Source organism: Sorex araneus, chromosome 2, assembly GCF_027595985.1.
Source record: "Sorex araneus isolate mSorAra2 chromosome 2, mSorAra2.pri, whole genome shotgun sequence".
Classification (NCBI taxonomy): Eukaryota; Metazoa; Chordata; class Mammalia; order Eulipotyphla; family Soricidae; genus Sorex; species Sorex araneus.
In genome coordinates, this window is record NC_073303.1 from 254,185,554 (window position 1) to 254,213,112 (window position 27,559).

The 27,559-nt window shown below is 44.2% G+C and overlaps 1 protein-coding gene across 5 annotated transcripts in view; it reads right to left on the reverse strand.

The window, feature by feature from the left end:
• The window catches only part of TENM2 (teneurin transmembrane protein 2), a 1,321,709-nt gene that overhangs the window by 1,188,987 nt on the left and 105,163 nt on the right, over positions 1–27,559 (reverse strand). For all 5 annotated transcript variants that reach the window (XM_055129736.1, XM_055129737.1, XM_055129735.1 and 2 more), the window contains one exon: positions 16,676–16,780. The gene's annotated coding sequence lies outside the window, so the exon portion shown is untranslated. The remainder of the gene's footprint in view (positions 1–16,675; positions 16,781–27,559) is intronic.

Here is a 27,559-nt window from a genome sequence, read left to right on the forward strand (position 1 = left end):
CCCCAGAAATAACTCCAGTTAGCATTTTCTTATATGTCCCTCTCACCTTTTTTTTGTGTTCATTGATACATTTAACAAAATAAGTGTACTAGGACCTGGTTCTCTGTGATCTTTCTATAAATGATATTTCTACAGTTCTATATAGCCCCGAGAGAATGAATTATTCAGAGCTACCTAGTACTTTCATAGTTTGATGCCATGATTTAATCAAATTCTTTTTTTTTCCCTCTTTGAGTCACACCCAGGGATGCACAGGGGTTACTGGCTCATGCACTCAGGAATTACTCTGGTAGTGCTTGGGAGACCATATGGGATACTGGGAATCGAACCCAGGTCAGCCACATGCAAGGCAAACACCCTACCCGCTGTGCTATCGCTCCAGCACCCCGTTCTTAGTTTATTTTATCTTTTCTGTTTTGAGGTCACACCCAGAGATGCTCAGGGCTTACTCCTGACTCTGCACTCAGGAATCACTCCTGGCAGGAGTCCGAGGCCAAATACAGTGCTGAGAATCAGACTGGGTTGGTCACAAGCAAGGTAAAAAATTCCTTCCTGCTCTGGTACCACTCACTTTCAACTGTTCTTATTTTAAATGATCTGTAAAATAACTTTCTTCCCATATACATTTTTCTGGCCAATGATGATCCTTAGCATAAAATGCAAAACACACAGTAACAGTCTCCAAACGTATCGGCCTTTAGGATCCTGAGCGTGACACCAGCCCTTATAGAGTTCACACATGCACAGAGAGTCTTACCAGAGTGTGTGTGTGAGGCAAGATAGTTTTTATTGACGCTTATTTTGAAAGATGTGACAGGAGAGAAAGAAGAGACATATACGCTCTGGAGAGAACACAGGATTCTTCAGAGGAGAAATCAGCAAGCAAGTGACATATATGTCCATTCAAGGGAGAGCTTGACATACTTGAAGATGTCAAGCCTGGTCCCTTTGCAATTAATGGACTTCGGGGTGGGCAGGTGCGTGACTGGGGCAATGTTCAGGGCATACTCCTGGCTCTGCACTGCAGGCAGTCTCAGGGACCATAAGGCGTGGTGGAGCTCGAACCCAGGCCGGCCACTTGCAAGGCAAACCCCCTACCTGCTGCACCATCTCTGTGGCCCAACTTTATGGACTTTCAGTCATCCACAGAGAGAGAGACAGTATCTCTCGTTTCCTTTTAGATATTGATCTTCTGCTCAACGTATAAGAGTTCCTTCCCAGGGCTAAGGAGAAAGTACAGCAGTTCAGAAATAGGCTGTGCAGGCACTGTCCCAGAACCACATGGTTGGTCTCTTGAGTGCCATGGGGGGTAGCCTGGAGGCTCCCATGCTGCTGGGGTGACCAAGGTGACCCTCCAGCACTTCGGGGTCTGAGTACCATCGCCTCCTCAGACACCTGCAGTAAACCGTCAGCCTTCGGTTGGTTGGTGCCACATGAGCTGAATCATCCACTCAGAGAATCGTGGATGAGGTCCCCAGAACTCATCAGCGCGGTTTGCACACCCCCCTGTGCTCCCCTGCACCCCCAGCCCCTCCCAAACTACCTCCAAACTAACACATGCCACACTTGTGGCAGAGAACCTGAGTCCGATTCCTTTAACAAAGAGGACCACAAACCTGTGAGTTTGTCTGGTGCAGGGTGTCAAAGGACACCCAGAGGTGCTCCGGGGCCACTCTAGGTGATGCTGGGGACCCAGGCAGGGCACCAGGGCTTGGAAGTTGTGACCAGACACTTGCAGGGTGTCTCTTTAGGGATGGTGTGACTCCCTCGGGCTCCCTGAGCACTGTGGCTGGAGGCCCCCTCAGGTAGCCCCAACAGAAGCACATGTATGCCTTGCGGTCACAAAATAAAAAATTACAGCCAGCGACTCCAAGCTATGGATTTGAATTTATTTAGAACTTTCTAGTCTGCCTTTTATCTACAAAAGCCTCTTTCCCGGGGCTTGAGCAATAGCACAGCGGGTAAGGTGTTTGCCTTGCACACAGCTGACCAGGGTTCAATTCCCAGCATCCCATATGGTCCTCTGAGCACCACCAGGAGTAATTTCTGAGTGCAGAGCCAGGAGTAACCCCTGTGCATCACTGGGTGTGACCCAAAAAAGAAAAAAGAAAGAGCCTTTTTCCTTTCTGAATGCAAATAAAATTTGTGGACTCCAGTTCTGGTTTGGTATTCAAAATTTTCAATGAGATTAATTACACACACACACACACACACACACACTCACACACATACGTGCATTTCCCCCCTCCAGTGTGGGGGATTCAACCTCACACTTCCACGGGAAATTCTCTACTATTGAGCAACATCCCCAAACCTTCGAGTAAGTTTTTGATCCAATAAACTCTTAAGTTTTAAGAATATAGCCATGACTCATTTGAACAAGGAGACTCCATCGATGCCCTTGCCTGGGCCCCTGGGTGCTTGAACTCCCTCATTCCTCAGCCCTTGGGGGCCCCGGGGAAGCCCCTCTTGGCTCACATCCCAGCTCCGCAGACATTGCCGGAAATGCTGTCAGACTTCCTTTGCGCACTTCCTTGGGGCTCGGGCTGGACCTCAGGAAGACGGGGTCTGGATGGGTTCACTTCCAGGCTGGATGAAGCACCAATTCAACAAGAAGGGTTCAGAGGGAGGGCAGTGGGGGATGTCATTTATTCCTAAAGGCCGAATTAGTAAATTAAGCTCAACAGAGATGTTGAACGTCTGCGTCCACCACGAAGCATCATGACCATGTTAGATCAGATTAGCCTTTTTTACCTTGGAGAAAAGCCTGGTTCTCCCTCTTGGAGAACCTGACAAGCTACCCAGAGTCTGTTGCCCACTTGGCAAGCTCCACGTGGCATATTCATATCCAAAATACAGTAACAGATATATGTATACCTCTCAGAGAGCCCGGCAAGCTACCAAGAGTATCCCGCCCGCTTGGCAGAGCCTGGCAAGCTACCCGTGGCATATTCGATATGCCAAAAACAGTATGGATAGGTCTCATTCCCCTGACCCTGAAAGAGCCTCCAATCATTGGGAAAGACGAGTAAGGAGAGGCAGCTAAAATCTCAGGGCTGAGTGTAACAGAGACATTACTGGTGACCGCTGGAGTAAATTGACGAACAATGGGATGACAGTGATACAATGATACCTTAGAGAATAAGGGGTCTCCTTCTACCCTAGCTCCAAAAGACTGAGGGAAAATTCTTGCTCCTCCTCTACAGTTTCAGGTGACAAGACTCAGATTTGTGGGGATATTCCACCCTCTCCAAAGAAGGCCAGAAAGACGCAGGGTGAGAATTCATACCCGAGTCAATTGTCCCCAAATTCTCCAAATGGCGTCTGCTGGTAAGGAAAGCTGGGCACTTCCGTCGGCCCTTTCTTTCCACACAGACTGACAGGAAAATTTAGGAGCTGCCAATTCAATTTCTCCCAGAAGAGAATTGCCTTCCATTTGTCTAATTTTTGTTTTTTGCTTTTTTTTGGGGGGAGGGGAAGGTGACACCCAGAGATGCTCAGGGGTTAGTCCTGGCTCTGCACTCAGAATTTACTCCTGGCAATGCTTGGGGAACCATATAGGATGCCAGGGATTGAACCCTGGTTGGCTGAGTGCAAGGCAAACGCCCTACCTGCTATACTACCACTCCAGCCCTTGTTTGTCTGATTTTTGTATCCTGATAATTTGGCTTGCCCACAGCCAGATTAGAGCCCCCCCAAATAGGCCATGCTGAAATGTGGGTTTGCCTGTGTGACTGTGAAGTCTTCCTCTCTTTGTATATTTTTTGGACTGACCCTGGATCTTGGGTGGACAGTACGTTTTGTACTTTCTTTGGGGGTCCTCTTAGCCCATAGGGTCATGTTGACTATCGCCAAGGCTTTGTACTTTTCTTTCTGCTAAACCTGACAAGAGACTTGGAAGGTTTAAGTAGTTTTATTGGTCAAAATTTGGCCAAATTGGAAGATGAGGTCAGGGACTGCCGAGGACTTTATCAAAGCTTTCTCCCCCAAAGTTAAACTGAGATTCTGTACCCAGGGGAAGCCCTCCGCAACATTCTCAAGCTACGCAGGAAGGAATGACTGTGCACATTCCAAAGAAGCATGACTCTAACTCTAGAATAGAGGAATCTCTTGGCTTACACTGAAGTGGATGATTTCTTTGAGATGCACCTGCAAAATGAGGAATCTAGATGGTTATATCAGTTTCTAGGTACCACTCATGGTGCTAGAGGATTCTTCCAGGAATTAAAAAGCGATGATGCTTTTGTGTTACAAATCAAGCCTTCGCCAGAACCACTGAAAAGTGGTTCAGAAGCAATTCCAAGCCCAGTAATGCCTAAATTTCCCCTCAAAAGGTATCTTCCGAGGTAAGGATTTAGAAATGAAAAGCCCTTCTAGTAGAAACTTTCCCCCAAAACGTTCTGTCTTGGAGATGTGAATCTCCAACCTGTTCTTCTCTAAAAGAACCTAGAGCTATCTCTTAAAATATAATTTCTGGGGGGGGGGGGTGATTCTGTTTAGAGGGGAAACGGCTCTTGGTCAATTAGATGAATGATAAACAGTCTTTTCCAGAAATATTAGTAAAAGGTCTAGTCATCGGTGCAGGTAACACATTATTCCATCCATGAAAAACATGGTTTGGATGGAGTTGGAGCTATAGTATGGTCAGTAGGGTACTTGCTTTGCACATGGACAATCGGGGTTTGGTCTCCAGCACTCTATAAGGTGTCCTGAAAATATCAGGAATGATTCCTGAGTGAAGAGCCAGGAACAATTCCTGAGACTTTCCAGGTGTGGCTCCCAAACAAGCAAACAAATGAAAAAACAAAACACCACCAACCCCCCCCCCCCACGAGTTGGATCCGATTGTTCTTCTATAAATGAGCATATTTCACCTGTCTCTTAGCTCACCGTTGAACTAGGAGCTCTGAGATCTTGGCATGTTTGCAGGTTCATACATGTCTATAAATGCACATGACAAATGTGGGAACTTATGTTCCCATTCCAGGTGGTATGGGCAAAATGAACTGGTATAGATCGCTATTTAATTGGCTCCGAGACACACGAGCACCTTTATCACCAGTCACCAATCTCCGGGACAGAGCAAGTGTCCCTAGCCTTCTTCAAGTGTATGTGACAGAGGACAATCTTGAGTAAATAAAAGCTCATTTCAGGTGGGTGGTTTAATTAAAACAGGAATGTCTTTCGAGTGATCAGCATTAAATACAATGCTTTCTTATATACCTGCAACCAGGCCAAAAGAAATTAAGAGGTGAGCTCAAAAATTAATAAAACCACAGCAAACCGGAGGGGAGGGGCCGCCCTTCTCTTATCCTTAGGTTAACATGCTGGCTGGACTCTTAATGAGAAACCTTGGTTCAGACTTGCAGATACAACAGGATATGCAGCCCACAAGGGAATTTATTAATCACTCTCCCGTCCCGTCCACCAGCTCCGGTGCCCACCAGCCTGCAATCTACCTTTAATAAAAAATGTATTTCCCCATTCTTTTCCTAGAAAACCCATATTTTTTGACCTTGTGGCCAAGAGAGCTCTCTAGAATATGAGTCTACCATCTTCCAACCTCCAGCTCACTTCTAATAAAGTGCTTTCAAAACCCCGGACTGGACGGATAGCACAGTAGGTGGGACATTTGCCTTGCACATGGCCGACCCGGGTTCGATTCCTCCGCCCCTCTTGGAGAGGCGGGCAAGCTACCGAGAGTATCCCGCCCGCATGGCAGAGCCTGGCAAGCTCCCTGTGGCATGTTTGATATGCCAAAACCAGTAACAATAAGTCTCACCATGGAGATGTTCCTGGTGCCCGCTTGAGCAAATCGATGAACAACGGGACGACCGTGCTACAGTGCTTTTGAAACCCAAAGTCTGTCCTCTTCTCCATCCCCCTTACCCCACCGCTGCCCCACAGAAGAACCTGACCTGGGGGGTGATATACCCAGACTTAGTGAAAATAAAATCAGCTCATGTGATGTGGAGTGTGGGAAGGTAAAGAACACGGTAAGGGGGAATGGGAAAAGGTCCTTCCGTGAATCAACACCTGGGCAGAGGCTCAGCCAACCAGACAGTGGGGGAAAGGAACATCCTTACTTTGTACAGCGCTACTTCCTGGGACTATCATTTTGCTTGTGGAGGGCCAAGATTATTTAATAGCTGGTCATGTTGTGTTCCCAGGGTTCAAACACTGGGTAAGAATCCTCTGATCAGTATGGTGGGATCAATGTTGCAATACTGTATGTCTAAAACTCAACTATGAATAATTTGGCAAATCACGCTGTTGTAATAAAAATTTTTATGTAAAAAGTAAATATCTTTCTGTCCAAAAAAAGTAACAAAAAAAGAGACAAACTTCAATAATAATTGGGCTCGATAATATGTCTATTTAGTAATAGTTTCTAAGATTTTTTTGATGTCTTAAAATTTAAAAATTAGGGGCTGGGAGCACAGCGGGTAGGGCGTTTGCCTTGCACGCGGCCGACCTGGGTTCGATTCTCAGCATCCCATATGGTCCCCTGAGCACCGCCAGGGGTAATTCCTGAGTGCATAAGTCAGGAGTAACCCCTGAGCATCGCCGGGTGTGACCCCAAAAGTAAAAAAATTTTAAAGTTAGGGGCCAGAGCGATAGTACAGCAGGTTAGGGCATTTGCCTTGCATGAGGCTGACCTGTGTTCGATCCCTGACATCCTGTGTGGTCTCCCTAGTACCGCCAGGAGTAATTCCTGAGTGCATAGCCAGGACTAACCCCTGAGCATCGTTGGGTGTGACCCAAAAAACAAAAAATAAATTAATTAAAAAAATTGAAAATCATTGAAAATTATTGAGACAAGTTAAATGAGGAATATTGATTTCTGAAGTATAGAAAATAGTAACACATTCACTAATGAATGTCAGCCATTTTTGCTTCCTGTTTAAAGGATTTTGGGGTCTTTCGTCAAACTAGTTTTGTGTTACATTGAAAAAATGCATAGTGAGGAAGAATCTGTTATTACATCTAGGAATAGTAAAATGTATTTTTAAAATCCAAAGAAAACAAGTGCTAGCATAACAGTCAACTTCATAATCTGACAGTGAGGACTTTTTTTTCTCCCTTTGAGTTGGGAGCTGCACTGAGCAGTGCTTGAGGATGACTCCTGGCTCAGTACTCAGGGATATCGGGGGAGAACGCAGTGACCGGATTGCAGTGGGGCCATAGTGCAGTTGCCAGGATGACTCTACTCTGTGCCGTGACAGAGAATAATTCTGAAAGCCCAATCGAAACTCTTTAAAAAGTTCCATCAAAGCATATTCGATTGAATTTAACTTGGTTTTATTTTAGGGTTTGGTCCACATTTAATTGTGACAGGTATGCTCATGGGAGAGCCTGGCAAGCTCCCCATGGCCTATTCAGATGCCAAAACCAGTAACAGTGATGGGTCTCATTTCCCCTGACCCTGAAAGAGCCTCCAGTGCGGCATCGCTGGGAAGGACGAGTAAAGAGAGGCTTCTAAAATCTCAGGGCTAGGATAATGGAGATGTTACTGAGAGCGCTCGAGAAAATTGACAATCGATGATGATGATGATGATGATGATGGTCTTTTAGCCACACCCTTAGCTCTGTGTTCAGAAATTCCATAGGTGGAGCTCAGGGACTCAGCAGCAATGCCTAGAATCAAACCCAGGACATCTGCGTGTAGAACAAGCACCTCACCCACTATCCCATCTTTCTGGTCCCTCAAAGCAGATTTAAAAAGAGCCTGTACATTCATTGCAGCACTGTTTAAAATAGCCAGAATCCGGAAAAAAACCCGAGTGCCCTAGAACAGATGACTGGTTGAAGAAACTTTGGTACATCTATACAATGGAATACTATGCAGCTGTTAGAAAAAATGAGGTCATGAAGTTTGCATATAAGTGGATCAGCATGGAAAGTATCATGCTACGTGAAATGAGTCAGAAAGAGAGAGACAGACATAGAAAGATTGCACTCATCTGTGGAATATAGAATAATAGACTTGGAGTCTAACACCCAAGAATAGTAGAAATAAGTACTAGGAGGTTGACTCCATGACTTGGAGGCTGGTCTCTCATTCTGGGCAACTCAGAAGGGAACACCAAGTAAAATGTGGTCGGAGGTCATGCGGGGGAGGGGTGACGCATGCCGAATGTAGACTAGAGACTGAACACAATGGCCGCTCAACACCTTTAGTGCAAACCACAACACCTAATCAGAGAGAGAGAACGAAAGGGAATACCCTGCCATAGTGGCAGTTTGGGGTGGGGGGAGACAGGACTGGGGAGGGTGGGAGGGACGCTGGGTTTACTGGTGGTGGAGAATGGGCACTGGTGAAGGGATGGGTTCTCGAACTTTGTATGGGGGAAACATGAGCACAAAAATGTATAAATCTGTAACTGTACCCTCACGGTGATTCACTAATTAAAAATTAAAAAAAAAAATAAAATAAAAAGAGCCTGTACAGGGCCAAAGCAATAGGACAGTGGATAAGGCATGCACCTTGCATATGACCAATCCTGGTTTGGTCTCTGTCATCCCATATGGTCCCCTAAGCCTTCCCTCGAGTGTAGAGCCAGGAGTAAATCCTGAGCACCACTGGGGTGTGTCCAAAAACAAACAAACAAAAAAGAGCCTATTTCGTCAATCACTATCCCTAGTTGATTTGAGTACGTCACAGTCCAAATATAACAGAATGGCTTTCTCTGTAATCCAATCAGTATTCCTGTGATGTGACACCCCGGAGTATTGTGAAAGAGGATGATGGCATTGAAAAGTTAAGTTTCAGTAAAACAATAAGACCCAACTGTAGGGATGTTATATTGAAATTTCTTTTTTTTTTCTTTTTTTTGGGTCATACCCGGCAATGCACAGGGGTTACTCCTGGCTCATGCACTCAGGAATTACTCCTGGCAGTGCTCAGGGGACCATATGGGATGCTGGGAATCGAACCCGGGTCGGCCACGTGCAAGGCAAACGCCCTACCTGCTGTGCTATTGCTCCAGCCCCTATATTGCAATTTCATCCAATGTCTTTGGGATTTTATAACAATGCTGTAAACCAAACCGTATCCTGAACTCAACTTTCCTGAGATGTTTGTCCAAAGACACCACTCCAAACACATATTTATACTTGTTCTCGCACCCTTCGGGTTTGGAATCATGAACAATAGAGTTAGCCCTTGAGGGGCTGGAGAGAGGGGAGTCAGGCCACTCGCCCTGCATGCAGCCATTCCCCAGCACTTCCTGTGATTCTTCTAGCACTGCCAGGCATGATCCCTGAGTGCAGGGCCAGAAGTCACCTCTGGGCTGAATGTGACCCCCAGACAAACAAACAAACAAAAATTAAATAAATTAAGCCACTCTTGAACCTCCATTGAAAAAGGTGATAGTAAGGTGTCCTCAATAATCAAATGGCAGCCATGTTTAGGATCCTGAGCCTTGGGTCCGGAGCTCCCAATTAAAAAGGGGGTCCTTCCTCCAGACTCTTGGCACTGTGCACTCAGTGTTGATCCGAATTCACACAGACAGGGGAAGGCTCCTCTAAATTGATGTGACCTGGGGAGGGTCCTCCCAAGAAGTCAATGTCACCTTGAACTGGTCATTCCTGGTCCAGGTTGTACACCAAATATCCTCCTCTCCACGGTGACAATTTTCTTTCTTTTGCTTTTCACTACCTGGCTTTTGTCTCTGTCAGTGCACCAGGAGATATTAACATGCTGACAACTAGTGCTGAACCCACGGCTCAGGTCACAGCTGCAGAACAAACAAAATTCTCTAGAGAGTCTCACCAGGGCAACTTTAATTAAGAGACTAACCATTGGCCAAACAAGGTAGAGGTGTCTGCGTCACAGCAAGTCTGCATTGACTTTTTATTTCCCCTTGGTTTTCCCTGGATCAGTGTCTCTGGCATATAACTATCGTACTGTAGTACTGTCGCACTGCTGTCCTGTTGTTTATTGATTTGCTCGAGCGGGCACCAGTAATGTCTCCGTGAGACTTGTGACTGTTTTTGGCATATTGAATATGCCACGGGGAGCTTGCCAGGCTCTGCTGTGCAGGCGGGATACTCTCAGTAGTTTGCCGGGATCTCCGAGAGGGATGGAGGAATCAAACCTGGGTCAGACAGGCAAACATGCAAGGCAAATATCCTACCCGCTGTGCTATTGCTCCAGACCTATTTAACAAAGACAAGAAATTAACAATTAAGCCACTTGGCTAAAATTGGTTAATGCCCTTTCAGGTACAATCTTTAGCCTATTTGATACCAGTCAGACGGTAGCTAAGACATTGACTTCCACCTCTTGGTGTTATCTTCCTAACATATACAGCTGTAGCTTTCCTTGTATGCTAGGTTCCCACAGAGATATTAAATGGATGTTTATAGTCATCAATAAGAAGTCTTCAGATGATCTCATTGTATGTGAAGGAAAACAAACAAGAAAAAAAAAACCCAAGATGATCGGAAAACAAAATTCTTTCATGGAGCTGACATCATACCCTGAGCATTTTACAATGACACAAAAACAATTTCACTTGATTAAATTGCTCAATTTCTCACATATGAGAAGATGACCAAAGAGAGCAGTTATTAAATTAACAATGAAGCCACCAGACTGATGCATCTCTAATGTCAGGGCAATCTACCTAAGCAAATGAGGTTCTAAATTGCAAATGCTTTGGCTTCAGAATTAAGAGAGAGAGAGAGAGAGAGAGAGAGAGAGAGAGAGAGAGAGAGAGAGAGAGAGAGAGAGAGAGAGAGAGGAAAGAAGAGTGACCAAACACACCACACAACAAGGGATTCAGCTAAAGTCAATGATTTGGGCTTTGTTGAGCAAGAAGTTCACAAGTAGATCTTGTACATTCACTTCAAAACATATGTGAAGAAACACCCTACATCATTTTGCCCAATTCTATGTCCAAGGACAGTTGGCGAACGGAGAGGAGCACACTATTCCCAAATCAGCCTAGGTAACAACGGAAGAAATCTGAGCAAAGTGATTTGTATTTTACAAGGATTGTAGGGATTTGCTTATCAGATCATGTTCTTCAAAACGATAGTAGGTTAACACAATAACATGTGATCCTGTTCTTTATTTTTTAATTTGCTTATCCAGAATCCAATCAGCGAACCAGTCTCTGGAATAACCGTAGACTACACAAGTGTTTTTCTCGCTTCGCTATGCAAATGAACATGATTTTCAACCTCTTTAGATGCCAATTTTAAAGGTTAAAGGGAATTTTGTTTTTCAGTTTAAAGGGGGCGGGGTGGAATTTATGGTACTGAGAGAGAGAGAGAGAGAGAGAGAGAGAGAGAGAGAGAGAGAGAGAAGAGAGAGCTTACTCTTGCCTCACTAGTGGCTATGGTTGTGGCTATTGACAATGATTTAAAAACCCAGCACCACATTTGGACCCCTGAGCACTGAGCACAGAGCCAGGTACGGCCACTGATTCTAGAGCCAGAATTGGTCCCTGAGCACCAACAGGTACTGCCTCCTCCCCAACCCCCAAAAGTCTAGGTCATTGGGAGCATTTGAGTAATTTCTCCGGGTACAACATGGTCTTCCTAAGCACTGCCAGGAGGGGCCGCTAGGTAAAAAAAAAAAACCTAATACAATAACTTCTATTTATGTAAGAGTTTCTAAAAGTAAAGGCAGTACCTGGTATGTATTGAATAACATCCTTTGTACTCCTTCATAAATATCACACGCACCCTCTCTTAGTTTGGTTGCTGAAGTTATATTTAGTCTTACATTTTCAAGAAAATATTTTGTGAACCATGAAATATTGCATGACTTTATGTGCGAGGATGTGAAATATTTAAAGAAAATCTGTCATAAATCCCACAACATTAAGAAGCAACTCAAAGCATGTAGTATAGGGGAAAAAAATCTCAAAATGCACTCATCAGAAGGTTAGCTGTGGAGTATTAAAGGGTGTTTCTATGCTTGCAAAAAAAAATAAAAACCCAAAAAATCTCTGTAATGCTTTCACTGTTTCAACATCATGCTTACACAGAAATGGATTCTAAACTAGAGGAGAAAAATGTGTCCATCTTATTTTGGAAGAGACTTGGTCACTTGTATATTCAGCACTTACTGATCATTTGAATTCTTTTTAAATGAGAGGGAAGTAAAAAAGAAATCACGTATTTCACTGATGGGGAATTAAAACTAAGCAGCACTACTAAGGAATGTGTTGCTGGAAATACAGGCATTATGAAGGTCTTTTCTGTGAAGGTCACTTCCTTCTAGAGCAAGGCTTCATTTCCTAATATCAGAATCTCTCTCTCTCTCTCTCTCTCTCTGTCTCACACACACACACATACACACACACACACACACGCACACACACACACATTCTCTTTCGTTCTAATTAAACATCTGTCTTTAAGACTATCCAGAATTTTTTTTTTTATGATTTTTAACATCATTTTTTTTAAATGGTGAAAAATAGCCAAAAAGCCGATTTTTAAGAGTGATAAAAATCACATCTTCCACTTTATCTGGCTGGATGCAGGTATTAACACCCTCGCCCTGTAAGAATCTACATTTACAGCTCATGTTTTTTTATGGATCCAACCTGGTATAAAAGTTATTTTGTATTTTGTGCATTACGTTAAAGCAAAAAAAAAAATAGAAAGAAAGGAAAGAAAAGAAAAAAGAAAAGAGTAGCAAAGAGCAATGGAAATTACGATGAGCACATGTAAGGCAAATCCTTCCCTGGAAAAGTTGTACACCTTCTGACATCCTCCTTCAAAGCCAAGAGAGTCGCGCCGAGAGGTTCAGGGGTAAGCCGAAGTGAGAAGGGAAGAGCAAGAGGTGCTCTGGGAAGAAACTCAACATCTGGACCAACATTTGTTCGCCCTGACAAACCCCCTCTGCCCAGTCCGGTAAAGCCACGGCCGTGACTCCAGCGGGGCTGAACACGGCACCTCCTGACAGCAGAGGGCGGGAGGCAATGTTGCAGTTTCTTTTCTCAGAGCTGGTGGGCATTTCTTTCTTTTTTTTTTTTTTGACACTATTCCCTCAGTTTTTGGGGAAGACAGTTTGTTATGGATGAACCAGAAATATCTAAAGTTGGTCAGAACTTTAATTGCTGTTCTGTATTTTTTTTTATTTTTTATTTTTTTAAAATTTATTTATTTTTAATTAGTGAATCTCCGTGAGGGTACAGTTACAGATTTATACACTTTTGTGCTCATGTTTCCCTCATACAAAGTTCGGGAACCCATCCCATCACCATTCTCCACCACCAGTAAACCCAGCATCCCTCCCACCCTCCCCAATCCCATCTCCCCCCACCCCACCCTGTCACTGTGGCAGGGCATTCCCTTCTGTTCTCTCTCTCTCTCTAATTAGCTGTTGTGGTTTGCAATAAAGGTGTTGAGTGGCCACTGTGATCAGTCTCTAGCCCACATTCAGCCCGCAACACCCTTCCCCCGCAGGGCCTTCGACCACATTATAGTTGGTGATCCCTTCTCTGAGTTGCCCTTTCCCCAGAATGTGAGGCCAGCCTCCAAACCATGGTGGGCATTTCTTGAAAACGGGTTCCCTAGAAAATAAAACAGCATCCCCGAGAGCTGACGAGAGGGAACATGGAAACACTGATTCCCGCTTTTTCAGCTGCTAACCACCCACCCCCTGCCTCCAAGCCTGACTTGTTGTTTCGCCAAAATTCAAGCTCTTTCTTTTTATTGCAATAGTCAAGGCCCGTAGACCTGCCCTCAGCAGCTGACGGCAGAAAAAGGGGAGCAGGGAGCCCTTGAAACCAACTCAGGCCATTTGTTGCTTCATCATTTCTTGCCTTTTGTTGGCTTGCAGGCCATGCCCCGTGGTGCTTGAGGGTAACTGCAGACAGACCAGGGGATCAAGCACTTGACCCCCGCTCTTGTCTCCCCAGAAGCTCATGTGTCTAAGCCAGTCACGAGACTCTGAGATTTCCCTGTGCTACCAGCGAATGGAGCCATAGCGCAGCAGGCAGGGCGTTTGCCTTGCATGCAGCCGACCCAGGTTTGATTCCTCCGCCCCTCTCGGAGAGCCCGGCAAGCGACTGAGAGTATCCCGCCCGCATGGCAGAGCAGCCTGGAAAGATCCCCGTGGCATATTCAATATGTCAAAAACAGTAATAACAAGTCTCACAATGGAGACGTTACTGGTGCCCGCTGGAGCAAATGGATGAGCAATGGGATGAGAGTGACAGTGACAGTGACCAAGGCTGTTCCCCCCAAATTACGCAGACCTCTTTCAATCTTATACCTCTCACATCACTCCTTGCCCCTCTTCCTGCTTTCCTGTGTGCCATGTACCCTCAAACCCCCGCCCCCCAAAAAAATGTGCAAGAAAAGATTCAATTCGATTCTGATATTAAGATGATGAACAAGAGGGAAGCGTGGTGGTGGATACAGCAGATGTGTTATGGTGTGGAGCCAGGCCAGGAAATTCCTCTGGACCCCGAAATTCAGGCTTTGTTCTCCCGAGCAGGATCTGCAATTCCAGGGGGTGCCTCACCGAACCTAGCTCCTATGACTGAGCACTGTTCTGAGATCTTCCTCGCTCTGGGAGAAAGAAACAAACCAGCTAACACAGGACCCGCCTGGACCGCAGGTCTGTTCCACTGTGTACCTTGGCATTTTTTTTTTTTTAAACACCTGATCAACAAGTGTAAACACTGTGAAGGGGGTCCTGGGTGCTCAGTGGTATTACCTTGAACACAAAAGTCAGCTGAGGCGGCGCCCAAGTTTCGAACAGACCAAGGCAGACTTCTGGGATGGAGGTTATTTGATCTGAGCATCCGGCAATACTGAGAAGCCTGAGAAGCTTCTGAGTAAACCAAATTTCTCTCCTAGCATTTTGCGGAATCCCAAGCCACGACCTTCAGAGAATGTGAGGATCGGCCTAGGCGTTATTCCATCAGATACCTTTTTCCCCAAACCGAAGCATGATCAAAATCGAAAGAAAAAAGCTACTGGTACTGCTTAATTAGAAGATCCTGCAGGCTTGGGTCGCCCATTGAGAAGAACAGATGTTAAGAGCAAGGACAAGATGGAACACGAGAGAGGAGAGAGGAGAGAGAGAGAGAGAGAGAGAGAGAGAGAGAGAGTTCGCATTCGCAAAGCAGTGTCCTGGGGCTGGAGAGACGGTCTAGCAGGTTTGGCGTTTGCCATGTATTGGACCAACCTGGGCTGGCCCAGCCTTGGCACTCCATGTGATGCTCGGAGCACTGCCAGGAGTAATTCCTTAGCACAGTCAGGAGTTAAGTCCCAAGCACCCACTAAATATGCCCCTGCCCCAAACAAACAAACAAACAAATGAGTATCTGACTTGAGTCACTGAACCAGCAAAATAGATCTAGAAGTTCTGACACTTTCACTTATTCCTGACTCAGTTTAGGCACCGGAAGATGGACCTAACTGCACCATTGACTTTGTCACTAGAGCTGCACCCGATCCCCGTGCCAGTATTATGTTACCTATTCCAGAAAAAACTTCCTAAACTGCTTCAAAGTTTTAAGGTACTCACTCACCTAAAACCTATTCTGAATTCATTACCTTATTATTTTACACAAACACACACACCGTGGGCTGGAGGTAACAAGTGAAGCAAAAAGAATATTTCACCCACTATCTTTTCCATTTACCCGCCTAATCACTTTTTGAGTCTCTACTGAATTTATCCTTGAGTCCAATGTCTCCGTATGTATGTATTCAGATGACGAAAAACAAACTACCTGTGAGCTGCTGTTACAGCTAAATCAGACGCCCCCTTTGCAAAGGAACATTGCAGAATGCTTTTTTACATTTTCCATTTCCAACTGTTCCTTTGATCCTGGCACTGAAATCTTGGTAGGATTTCACCAGTTAATGCCGGGAACCAATGCCTGGGAACAGCCAGAAACCCACGCCTGGGCACCAATGTGTCGGTACAAACTGACCTGTAACTAGGAACAACCGCTTCCAGGGAAAGGTTGCAGAACAATGCCCAGGGAAACTGCCCCCAGGGCCCACATCCAGTTTCGTTTAACGTTTGCATTCTTTGCTGTTCCCCCATTCTGCCCACTTCCTCATATCATCAATTATAAAAGACTAGCTTAGGAGAAATAAAGTTGGAGCTTGCTCCCATTCTTGTGTCTGTCTGCGTCTGTCTCTTTCTCCTTGCGTCTGTCTCCTTTTCACTCTCGCACCCTCTCCTGGCTACCCACGTAGACCAAGTTCCGTGGGATGGGACAAGTTAAGAATATAAAGGCAAATCTAAAAAAACAAAAGAGGAAGACAGGCTTGATGGCTTTCTTTCTGTCTGTCTGTCTGTCTGTCTATGGTTCTATGGCCTGCATAGATTACGGACATTAAATAGATCAAGGATAACAAGCCTTCTCCATTCCAAATGTCCTTGAACTTCACAATCCAAGGCTCGACCTAACATGAGAACTGCAGTGCTACAGTAAAGGTACTCGGTGCTGGGGTGCTGAGTGGGGAAGGGAGAGGCGACAGCAGAATTTGGAGAGGGACAATAACAGCGCAAATGACTTCTGTGGCTAAGGAAGGAGAAGAAGAAGAACAACAACCTCCAGCTTTCCTGCCCAGGCCCGGAGCTGACCTGTGCGATGCTCTGGATGGAAACACTTTGGCCAACAACACCAACACAACTAGAGGCCGCTCAACACGCACGAACCTGGGCGAGGATTCCACTCACCGGAAGGGTGGCCCCTCAGCTAGCGGCCGTGGAGCGCTTGGAAGTCCAGTGTAGGGATGACGAAGCAAGGCCCCCGCAGTGGCGACAATAAATAGCGGGAGGGAACTGCAAGAAAAGAAGAAAGGAAAACAGATAAGATTCGAATGAGCACATAAAACAAGAAAATAATAAAAATGCAAATAAATACCATACATCTTCCTAATGTGGGGGAAAGTCGGAATTAGGAGCTAAACAAGCGAAGCCTCCCTACCTTACCCGTTAGAATATCTGTCCGTGGAAAAATGGAAAATGTGGTATAAAACATATTAATTGGTTCAGTCATTTTGACGATGGCACGCCATGAGCATTAGGATGCAGAATTGCCACCACCGTCTGCCTATTCGTTAGCCTTCAAGTCTGAGGCTGTTTAAGACCATAAATAGCGGGATACACAGTCTGTGCTCCGGAGAATAGTTGCAATGCATCTATCAAGCAACCCGAACGCTCTGTTTGATCTTCATCTTTACAAAATGATCTACTTTCAGTTCCTAAGTTATAGTGTGCTCATCCACAGGATTTGTGCCCTTCCTCCGTCCCCCCCCCCACCCCCACAACAATCAAGTTAAATCATTGTCAAGAAGAGTTTGAGAAGACATTATAACATCAGAATTTCCACTGGCCCCATCACAACTTGTTCTGGGAAAATAGCTTATGTTTCACCACTTTGAAAAAGAAAATCTGGGAGCTGGAGCGATAGCACAGCGGGTAGGGCGTTTGCCTTGCACGCGGCCGACCCGGGTTCAATTCCCAGCATCCCATAGGGTCCCCTGAGCACCGCCAGGAGTAATTTCTGAGTGAAGAGCCAGGAGTAACCCCTGTGCATTGCCGGGCGTGACCCAAAAAGCAAAAAAAAAAAAAAAAAAAAGAAAGAAAGAAAAAGAAAATCTGTGCCAAATAAAGATAAAACTTGGAGGGGAGGAGACAGCTCGAAGGGTTACAGTATGTGTCACGCACGTGGGACACCCAGATGTGATCCCTGGCACCGCACAGTCTCCCTGGGTACTGCTTAGAGAGTAACCTTGTGAGTACCAAGTGGAGAATTCTCCTTGAGCACCACCAGATATGTCCCGAGAACCAATGAATAAATAAAAAAAATATGAAAATAAAATGAAAACGTTATCAGGGCACTTGGGGGACACCAGGATATATCACAAGTTTGCCTCTTAGGCAGGAATCCACAGGTTCAATCCCCAGCACCACCCCCCATGGTAAGTCGCACTGCTGGTTGCAATCTACTGTTCCAAAGCAACAGGGTGACACCTAGGGGCCAGAGCCATAAGATAGCAGGGAGGTCCTTTGCCCTGCATGCAGTCAACAGGGGTTGGAGTTCCTGGGGTGATACCTGAGCACAGTAGCAGGAATAAGTCCTGAACACCACTGGGTGTGGCCACAAAACAAGTGAAACAGAACATGATCTCTAGGGAGTAGTGCCACCCATGTGTGTGCAGACACCGGAACCAAAGCTTGTTACTGCCAGTCACTGCCACAGTCAGCAACAAAGAGAAGGAAGGAAGGGAGAGAGGGAAGGGGAAAGGAAGGTGTGGAGAGGGGAGGGGAAGAGTGAGGGGAAGGGGGAAAGGAAAGGAAAGGAAAGGAAAGGAAAGGAAAGGAAAGGAAAGGAAAGGAAAGGAAAGGAAAGGAAAGGAAAGGAAAGGAAAGGAAAGGAAAGGAAAGGAAAGGAAAGGAAAGGAAAGGGAAGGGAAGGGAAGGGAAGGGAAGGGAAGGGAAGGGAAGGGAAGGGAAGGGAAGGAAAGGAAAGGAAAGGAGAGGAGGAGGGAAAGGAGAGGAGGAGGGAAAGGAGGAAGGAAGGAAGGAAGGAAGGAAGGAAGGAAGGAAGGAAGGAAGGAAGGAAGGAAGGAAGGAAGGAAGGAAGGAAGGAAGGAAGGAAGGAAGGAAGGGAGGGAGGGAGGGAGGAGGAAGGAAGGAAGGAAGAGAAGTGCCTGCCATAGAGGTAGATTAAATACATAGTGCAATTTTGTGATTCCTGTCTATGTATTCAAATCACCCAGAGAAACAGAGACATTCATCAAGAACTAGAACTTGTCTAGGTTGTGGCTGATGGATCACATCAGATTCTGACTCCTAAGCAATGGGCCCAGGTGATGCTTTCATTGATGTACCTGGGCTACTAATTTGCTAACTCAATCGGACCCCGGCAGATACTGCACTACCATACATGCTCTTCAACGAAGCACAGATCTTTACTCTCACCATAGAGTGTATCTTTCACTGCTCAAGCAAGCCCATGTACTATTCATACTAGCCAAAATCTTGGAACAACTGAAATGCCCATGAACAGATGACTGGATAATGGAACTACGTACATATACACAATTGTCCATAATCAAGCTCTTAACTTCTAGTTAAGCATTAGGCTCTTTGGCCAGGCCCATCTCGATGCCAGGGTAGCACACAACTCACCGCTTGCCCTGGGTCCATCTCGTCCCTCGTCGGGACCCTGCTTTTGGGGGTGCTAGGAAGTAAGGGCAGCTGAGGCTTAGGTTGAGAGAACAGATGCCCAGGAGGAAAATATCATGTAGAGTCAAATGACATAAGGTTACAAAAGCAAAGCACTTGCTAAGTCTTCCTGTGTCCATACAAAAAGGACATGGCTCTGAATAAACTATGCAAAGGACTCAAGGAGAAGAGAAAAACAATATTTACAAGTCAACAGAACACTAAGAAAGAAGATACAAATAAGCAAAGAGAACTGGGAGCACTGTAATGAGAGTAACCCAATAAACCTAAGCTACCTGAGGCTATGTTATCCTACACACAATGGGACACAACTCAGCAGTAAGAAATGAGAGTTAGGCAATTTCTGATGGATCTGGAGTTCCGACAGCGGGTAAGGCATTTGCCTTGCACATGGCTGACCAGTTCGATTCCTCTGTCCCTCTCAGAGAGCCCAGCAAGCTACCGAGAATATCCCGCCCACAGGGCAGAGCCTGGCAAGCTCCCCGTGGTGTATTCAATATGCCAAAAACAGTAACAAGTCTCATAATGGAGATGTTAATTGTGCCTACTTGAGCAAATCGATGAACAACGGGGCTACAGTGCAGTGCTACAGACAGATCTGGAGAGTACCATGTTGAGAGAAATTAACTTCACTCAAGGTGGGGTGTGTCGGGAGGGAAACTGGGCCCATTGGTGATGGGAAGTGTACATGAGTGAAGGGAAGAGTGTTGGAACAGTGTATGACTGAAACCCAATTGTGAACAACTTTGTAACTGTGCATCTCACACAGTGTATTCACTATGTATTCACAGTGAATCAATTAAAAAATAAAATTAGAAAAAAAGAAAGAAACTGTTTAGGTAACAACGAAATTTAGGGGCCGGTACCCTGTAGGATGAGATTGCTTTGTCCTTTCCCCCTTGCCACAAGGAGCTTAGGTTTATCGGTTCACACCCATCACAGTGCTCCCAAGCCACTCCCATTCCTTTGTTTATCTGTAACCACTTCTCTATGCTCTCTTCCCCAATCAGCTTTTCCCCCTAATCAGACTGTTCATTTGTAAGGTCAGATCTTTCTAAAACATTGAACTTGTATTGTAAGTTACTATTGCCTTTCTCCTCTCCTTATGTCTTCTGAATAGTTTAGCTTAAAGCAATGTCCTTTTTGTATGGACAAAGGAAGACAGTTAATATTATGCTTTTGTAACTTGGGATTTAATTGGCTTCAACTATTATTCATTCCCAGGCATCTGCTTTCTCAACTTAAGCCTCAGTTGCCCCTAGTTCCTAGCACCCCAAAAGCAGAGTCCCGACGAGGGAAAGAAAGGATCCAGGGCAAGTTGTGAGCTACTCTGGCATCCATATGGGCCGGGCCAAAGCACCACAATTCTTAACTATAAGTTAAGAGCTTGATCATGGACATTGTCATGATCCAAAAGCAAGGACGAGGTTAGGCCCCTGCTAGAGATAGGAAAGACTAATCTGGCCTGAGCACTGCAGTCTGAGATCGAGATAGCCCCAGGAGACCAATTCTATAAGCTGAATGCATCTCTTACTGTGTTCATACAAAATGATTAATATTATGAATGCGTATATGTTATTTGGTCAAGAAGAGGAGAAACACACCCATGGGATTCCACGCTCTTGGGTGGGTGTCCTGCTGAAAGAGACTCTGTCCTAGAAGCAGCAACCCCTGAGAGAAAGAACTTTAACCCTATTGATTGTGACCACACCTATGTGTAAGCCCCGACCCCTCATGCTGGGGCATTTAACTAGGCTGTAAGGAGAACGAGAGAGGCAGAAGGAGATTGAGGAGAGATGAGAAGGAGAATGAAGTAGCATGGGGGTGGGAGAAGCAGGAGGAGACACAGAGGAGACTGTAGATGGGAATGGAATAAACTGCAACTGAGACCAACCAGCCTGGCCCTCGTTCCTTCCTTCGCCTGCCCTTCGCCATCGACCTCCCCAGGGTGGGGGAAGCGGCGTGAGACTACTGAACACGGGTGATGGGAGAGAGATAGAGTGCCGCCACTGCCCCCTTTTTTGTGATTACACAGTAGTACCCTAACCTTCCAGGAAATAAGAGAGCTTGCCAAAGCGTAGCACAGGGCATGGGTTTTAACACACAGCCAACCTGAGTTTCCATTAATAGCTATAAACACACGTAAGATTCTACAATCCCTCTGATCCTCAGTCTTCTCATCTGTGAAATGGGAGGAGAGGCAGCATCCCACCTCCTAGCCCACAGAAATAAGTCAGAATGAAGTAGACAGTATTGCTTGTTGGTACATGGCAGGCAAAGAGCCAAAGGTGATCAAAGTTTCTTCTCCCGAGCTATGTTATCTTGCTTGTTCTGGATGGGGATGGTAAGTGTCAGCTGTCTGACCAGGCCGGTGACAATAAACGATAAATTGACTAGATAAGACCTGATGCAAACTCGCTTTGCGTTCATTGTATTCTATGTATGTTTACAAGGTTTCAACTTAGCCGCCGGAGTTTAGCAAAGCAACGTGGCTCTTTGATTTCCCCCTTAGAAACGCTTGCGGACTTGATCGTCTTTCCATAGCACAACTTTAGCACTTAATTATATCCTACCCTATAATAATTAGGTGTCCTTATAATCAAGCTTGTTTATTCACTTGTGCAGCTCTGATCCTTTAATCTCTCTTGAATATTAGTCTTTAATGCGATTACGGGCCACACTTTACTATTCTTTCATTGCTAAATAAAATTATAAGAATATTTGAAGAAGATTCACCCAGGGGCCGAAAGCAACAACTTCTTTTAAAATTAGAAATAGTACCAAATCCTAAAAGTCAGCCTTCACAAGAGAAATGCATGCTGCTGGCCAGGAATCACTGGGAGGGGGGGCTAGAGGGGGGCTTCTGGGACCGTATGGGGCTCTGGGAATCAAACCCAGGTGAGCCGCATGCAAGGCCAGCACCTAACTTCTGTGCTATCTCTCTGGCCCTAAAACTAGGACTTCTTTATAATAACAAGACAATATGAGGCACAAGAGGAATGCAAACTGCGTTGTTATTCTGTGACTCTGATTATTTCATGAAAAATCTTCTACCAGAATGTAAAATAAACAAAGGAATGTTTTTTTTGTTGTTGTTATTGTTGTTGTTGTTTTGTCTCTTCCTCTCTCAGAGAGGGCTTTGCACAGTGATAGGATTAAATCATGGGGACTCACGTCAACCTGGGTTTAACAAATAGCAGACACACTGACCGGCTAAGTGACCTTAGGTAGGTGACAGTACGCTATGTTCTTTAGGTTCTTACATGCACTGTAGCACTGTCGTCCTGTTGTTCATCAATTTGTTCTAGCAGGCACCAGTAATGTCTCCAATTGTGAGACTTGTTGTTACTGTTTTGGGCATATCAAATACGCCACAGGGAGCTTGCCAGGCTCTGCTGTGTGGGCGGGATATTCTCGGTAGCTTGCTGGGCTCTCCGAGAGGTGCGGAGGAATAAAACTTGGGTCAACTGCATGCAAGGCTCTACCCACTGTGCTATCACTCCAGCGCAGGGTTATTAAATAATAGTGCTAACTCCAGTTGTTTTCATAGTTACATAGATAATTCACTAACAGAATGGGTGGCACATAATAATGCCAGTCACCAATATTATTTTTATGGAATAAAAATATACCTAAGGAATCTCATTTCTGAAATCTCAAACTCACCCTGTATTTCATATGCATTATGAATATCTGTCAAATGAAAAAAATGGCAGTGATTTTGACAAGTGCATTTCACTCATCAAATATTCACTAAGCAATGATGCATGTTTTAAGATAATAAACTTACTAGGTCATTATTTATTAGGTTTTGATCTATATTAAGCTACTTTGATCTACACCTTGATCTCTATACAATATTTTATGAAGCTTACATATTGATTGGACTGGAGCAATAGCACAGCAGGTAGGGCATTTGTCTTGCATACGGTTGACCCAGGTTTGATTCCTTCGTCCCTCTCGGAGAGCCCGGCAAGCTACTGAGAGTATCCTACCCGCACAACAGAGCCTGCAATCTACCCTTAATAAAAATGTATTTCCTCATTCTTTTCCTAGAAAACCCGTATTTTTTAACCTTGTGGCCAAGAGAGCTCTCTAGAATACGAGTCTACCATCTTCCAACCTCCAGCTCGCTTCTAATAAAGTGCTTTCAAAACCCCGGACTGGACGGATAGCACAGTAGGTGGGACATTTGCCTTGCATGTGGCCGAACCGGGTTTGACTCCTCTGTCCCTCTTGGAGAGACAGGCAAGCTACCAAGAGTATCCCGCCCACATGGCAGAGCCTGGCAAGCTCCCCGTGGTGTATTCAATATGCCAAAACCAGTAACAACAAGTCTCACAATGGAGACGTTTCTGGTGCCCGCTAGAGTAAATCGATGAGCAACGGGACTACAGCGCTACAGTGCTACATATTGATTAAAATTCAGTACCTGGGGCCAGAGAGACCATATAGCTCATAAGGCATTTCCCTTACATATGGTTGACCCTGGTTTGCTCCCAAGCAATATATAATGGTCCCTGAGCACTGCCAGAAGGGATTCATGAGCACAGAGCCTAGAGAAAACCTTGACAACTATAAGATATGTCTCCCAAACCAAAAATAAATAAATAACATTATTAGCTAAGTTATATAACAGAGACTCCCATATTTTCTGAAACATAAATTTTTACTACATTTATTTTTTGTTTTTTAGTTTTTTGTGGGTTTTTTGTTTTGTTTTGGGGTCACACCCACTGAAGCTCAGGGGTCACTGCTGGCTCCGCACTCAGGAACTACTCCTGGCAGTGTATGGGGTACCATATGGGATGCCGGGGATTGAAAGCTGGGTTGGTCACATGTAAGGCAAGCATCCTACCTGCTGTACTATTGCTCTGGCCCCTCTGCTATATTTTAGACATGGGATTTTATCTGAAAAGAGATCTGTATTTTCAAATTAATTCAGAATATTTGATAGTATTACTAGAAACAAATGATACTATGAAACAAAGAAACATCTTTATCCGCTCAATAAAACTGGAAAATAAAAAGCTCATTACCCAGTAGTAACTGCTGCTTACATTTTGATAAGAATACTTCTAGATGTCTCTTTATAAATAAATTCATCTGAGACAGACAAAATTGTGCAAAAGTAGGACAATGACATCCATTTTTATTCAAAACCTTTTTCTGTAATAGAAATGCACTTTCTAGATTAATGATGACAGTTAATCTGGATCTTTTGGTTTAATCAAATTATTTTAACTTGTCATTTAATGTTTATAGAAAGTTTGAGAAATTTAGTGTATGTGCTGCCGAAGCGAGCACAAGTTTGAGAAATTTAAAAGTCTTATAAAATGAGAAATGCCAATTAATTAAATACCATTGGCAACTCTAAAATTGCATGTTTTAGATGAAGTTTTTCATCATTATATATAAGGCAGGAAAATTAAGTAAATGACAGTCAACAAATTTTATATAAATGCCACAGGATGACATGAAAAAAATCTATAAAAAGTCAGACAAAAGGAATTAAACTTGCTATATGTTGTTATCATCATCCAAACTACCAGTTTCCTTAATGAAAATTAACTTTATATGCTTAAAATATGTTAACAATTTTCCCTGTAGGTATAGAGAAAATGGCATTATGAAGTTAAGAATGTGAGATTAGTAAATGCAAATGAATAGATTTCTTTCTAATGAATAAAAACAAAGATTTCGTAGACGTAAAAATATGAGCATGTGACTTTCATTCCAGGGAAGAAAGTGAAAGGAGTTCGACAGAATGAATTTTGGAATACCCAAGCCCACTTTCTATATCTTCCACTCTCTCACCATGTAGGAATATCAGTCCTAATCCAATAAGGGAATCCTCCAAGCCCAAAGGGAGAATCTGTTTATTACCAAATAAGAAGCTTTGATAAGCAGGCACTTGGACTTCATAATTTCATGATGCAGAACATTACTAATTGCACTGGCTACGGTGTGCTTAAACCTGTCAAATAGTATCATCCACTCGTTTGTTTGACAAATATTTAATTCAGTCCTGACCACGGAACAGACTTCGGTTCCAGTTTTACATTGTCCACTGGAGTAACCACTGAGGACCTCTGGCCCTCAAACACTTGAAAAGTGGCCAGTCGAAAATGACAGGAACTCTAAGTGTAGTGTACACACACACACACACACACACACACACACACACAACTCCGACTTTTCACAGATTCCAGTGTTAAGGATGAAAAATATCTCAATGATATTTTATATCTGTTATGACAATGAAGAGACAATCTTTGGTTTGCTGAATGAAAGCCTATTCAAATTCATTTTACCAACCCACTCCTTTTCTCCCATTTCTGATGTGTTGATGGCAAAAACGGAAAATAACCCGCGTGACTCGCATTAGGAGTTCTACTGGACAGCCGTTTCCAAAATGATGCTAGTGGCAGAGAAAGACCACTGATCTCTGCGGTGGCCTTTGCTGCCCCGCTGTCCTGCATGAAGGGACGTGTATGCCAGCTGCTCGGGAAAGGGCAGTGATGTAGAAGCTGTAATGCCAACTCCTGAAACGATGTCAGTGAGTCACACACACACTAGAAAGCCACATTAAAAAAAAAAACAAACTCCACTCGACAGCAAAGCTATCAAGTATGAATAACCTGGAAGGAAATACCAGTCCATGAAGCCATCTCTCTGAGAATGTGAGGATGGCTACTTCACTTCATTTATGCATAGCAGGAAGAATGCAGAGGAACTCTGCTGTAAGATGCCCTGCTGGGTGGGTTATGGATGCAGGGGGGTCTCAGGCCTTGGGAAAGAGATGAGAAGACCCCATTTCATTAGCTTTAAATAACAAATTTGTACAGTGCCACGAGGGGAAGTTGTTCACAGACGCAACAGCACAGCATGTAGGGAATTCGCCTTGCACACGGTCGACCAGAGTATCATCCTTAACATCCCATAGAGTCCTCTGAGCCCTCTAGGAGTGACGACTGAGCCAGAAATAAGCCCTGAGCATCACCAGGCGTGGACCCGCACCCCTCCCAAAAATCATCCAATAATAAAAAAATTAATTATGTTTTAAAATAGGGTGCTGAAGAGATAGTACAGTGGGTAGGGTGCTAGCCATGCATGTGGTCAACCCGGGTCAACCCAGCATCCTATATGGTCCCCTGAGCACCACCAAGAGTGATTCCTGAGTGCAGAGCCAGAAGTAACCCCTGAGCACTGTCACGTGCTCCCCTTTTCCCTCTCAAAACAAACAAAAAAACAAAACAAAACAAAACAAAAACAAATGCCCTGTGAAAATGTTTTTCCCAAGAGAGCTAAGTCCGATCTTCAAAGCACAGATACAGGGGGGAATTTTTTTTCTCAAAACATCTGGAGCCCCCAAAGTGTGTGAAAACTGCAGGTCCACTGTGGTTGAATATATATGTTCAAGCACGATTATCCGTGCAGCATCTTTTGTGGCTCAGACCAATGTCACAAAGAAATTATAGAAGGCGGGTAAGTAACAAGATATACTTAAGACTCCACTGACAAAAGACTGTGTCTATTTGTATAAAATGCTCTATTGCCCCCCAAACTACTTCTGGTCAAAGAAATTTCCTTCCTGTGATATACAGAATCTCTGAATTTTCACTTTTTAGAATAATGTTTTCAATGCATTTGAATCATCTCTCGTGTACAAGGACTTTCACATTATCTGTCAAATTCTGGCATAATTTTACTCAGAATGCATGGTTTTAATCCTAAAAATCTACCAAGCCAATAAAAACGCAATTGTACTTCAAATATTTAAAAGCGGGAATCTGTCATCTAAAACTCATGCTTGAAGGTTTCAATAAAAGGGGAAAACACTCTACAGGTTTAAAAAGCTACTTCATGTAAAACCAATTCATTAAGCCTTTCCGAAAAGGTCGAATCTTATTTTGCTTACATGTTATCTGATACAGAAATTACTAGAGTTTTGTAAAATATGCACCCTTTCCCTGTTCATTTACAGAATGAATAATTATGAGGCCAATTTTATACAGAATCACTTCAACTTGAACTAATAATTGTGTATCACATGCCTAGAATAATGTTTGTTTCATAGGGACACATATAAAAAGGAATGCAAAAGAAAACATGAAATCAGTCACTAATTATAATTAATTCATAGGTATTTGAGGTTCAATTGCTTTTACTAAAGTATATAAAATAGCACTCATATGGAAGCCCGGAGTGCAATCAAAGTGTACTGAATTGTATAAGGAATGTTTTTATTTGCCGAATAGTTTTAGGATATATCGTTTTTGAGGATGAATTGGTATAAACAGACTTCTTACCAGAAGCTGTGAATTCTTTGTTATTTTCTTTACTGTGAGAATGTACATAGGTTCT